The following is a 1,978-nucleotide window of genomic DNA, read 5'->3' as shown; positions in this document are numbered from 1 at the left end:
CCAATTGGAGGGCCATTCTTGTTGGTTTGGCTTCTTCAATCTTCATTCTTCTCATCATTGTTAGCGACATCAAATTGATGCTGGCCCCTAAATCACACAAGGCCTTCTCCACCATGACTTCTCCTATAATACAGGGGATTTGGAAACTGCCTGGGTCCTTCAATTTCTGAGGCAATTTGTGCTGAATGATGGCACTGCATTCTTCAGTTAACAACACAGTTTCCTCATTTCTCCAGCTTCTCTTCTTGGTCATTAATTCTTTTAAGAATTTTGCATAGAGTGGCATTTGCTCTATTGCCTCAGCAAAGGGAATGTTGATTTGAAGCTTCTTGAAAATCTCCAAGAACCTGGAGAATTGGCCATCCTTTTCACTTTTCATCAAACGTTGAGGATAAGGTGCTTTAGGTGTATAAGGCTTCAAGACCTCTTTTTCTTTTTCTTTTGTTGCAAATGGTGTAACAGATTGTCCTTGTTCTTTGTCTTTCACATTTTCCTTTGCTTCATCCTCTGTGGTTTCCCTTGAAATCTCCTTTAGATTCTTTCCACTTCTGAGTGTTATGGCCTTACATTCCTCCCTTGCAATAGCCTTGGCAGCATGAGAACTGCTTGTCCCAGGGGCTTGCTTAGTCAAATACAAAATTTGATTTTCTAGCTTCTGGATGGCAGCTCCTTGGTTTTGCAAGTTAGAATTTACTTCTTCCTTAAAAGCCTTCAATTCAATTATGTCTTGGCTCATGGTTGCAAGCATTCCTTCCATCCGGTTTAATTGATCTTGAAATTGTTGGTTCGGATTAGGTTGGGTATGTTGATTATTTTGGCCATGATATGATGATTGGGGGTAAGTGTTTTGTGTGGCTTGGTATGATCTTTGGTTGGAGTTTTGGTATGTGGAATTGTTTTGTTGGTTGTGGTTGTAAGGTTTGTGGTTTTGTGGTTGGGTTTGTTGGTTTCCCCACCCAAAGTTTGGGTGGTTTCTCCAGCCTGGGTTGTAAGTGTTGGAGTGTGGATCATATGATTGCCTTTGTTGGTTTCCCACATAGTTAACCTCATCCCAATCACCTCCTTCAATGCCTACTTCCTCTTGATCTTGTGTGTGTATTGCAGCCACTTGCTTTGTTTCTAATTGCCTGGTAAGTTCTGCTAGTTGCTTGGCAAACACCTTGTTTTGGGCTAGAATTGTATCAACATGGTTCAGCTCCATGACTCCCTTAGTGTTGTGCCTTTCTGATGCATAGTAGTACTCATTCTCAGCCACTGTCTCAATCACTTCAATGGCTTCTTCCACGGTCTTTTTCTTGTTCAATGAACCTCCTGATGAATGGTCTACAGCCTTCCTTGATTCATAAGAGAGCCCATCATAGAAGATGTGCAATTGCACCCAATCATGGAACATGTTTGGTGGGCATTTCCTTGTCAAGTCCTTGAATCTCTCCCATGCCTCGTAGAGAGTTTCACCATCTTGTTGTCTAAAAGTCTGGACCTCAGATCGAAGCCTATTGACCTTTTGTGGAGGGTAGAAACGTGCCAGAAACTTGCCTTCCACCTCATCCCATGTGGTTAGGCTCCCCCTTGGGAATGATTCCAGCCACTTAGCTGCCTTGTCCCTAAGTGAAAATGGGAACAAGAGCAGTTTATAGGCATCTTCCTGGACTCCATTGGACTTCACAGTGTCACAGATTCTCAGGAATTTTGTGAGATGTTGGTTTGGGTCTTCATTAGCACTTCCTCCAAAGGAACAATGATTTTCCACCAATGATATTAGCTGTGGCTTGAGCTCAAAATTGTTGGCCTGAATGGGTGGTTTCTGGATGCTACTACCACAATTCCCAGAGGTTGGGTTTATGTATGAACTAAGAACCCTCCTCTCAGGAATGGCATTGTTTCCATCAGCTCTCTCATGGTTGTGAACTTCTCTATCCATGTTGAGATCTAGAGCTTCCTCAAAGTTGTCCTCAGATTCTCCTTCAGATTCCTCTTC

The 1,978-nt window shown here is 42.7% G+C and overlaps 1 non-coding gene across 1 annotated transcript; it reads left to right on the top strand.

Annotated features, from left to right (window-relative positions):
* The first annotated feature begins 1,391 nt into the window (after positions 1–1,391).
* Positions 1,392–1,495, top strand: LOC148561769 (small nucleolar RNA R71). Its single transcript, XR_015886595.1, has one exon. It is a non-coding gene; the product is annotated as a small nucleolar RNA R71 (small nucleolar RNA).
* The last annotated feature ends 483 nt before the right edge of the window (positions 1,496–1,978 follow it).

The sequence above is a fragment of the Arachis ipaensis genome, chromosome B6 (genome assembly GCF_059453495.1).
Source record: "Arachis ipaensis isolate K30076 ecotype BB chromosome B6, ASM5945349v1, whole genome shotgun sequence".
In the NCBI taxonomy this organism is placed as follows: domain Eukaryota; kingdom Viridiplantae; phylum Streptophyta; class Magnoliopsida; order Fabales; family Fabaceae; genus Arachis; species Arachis ipaensis.
This window is presented reverse-complemented; position numbering and strand designations above follow the sequence as displayed.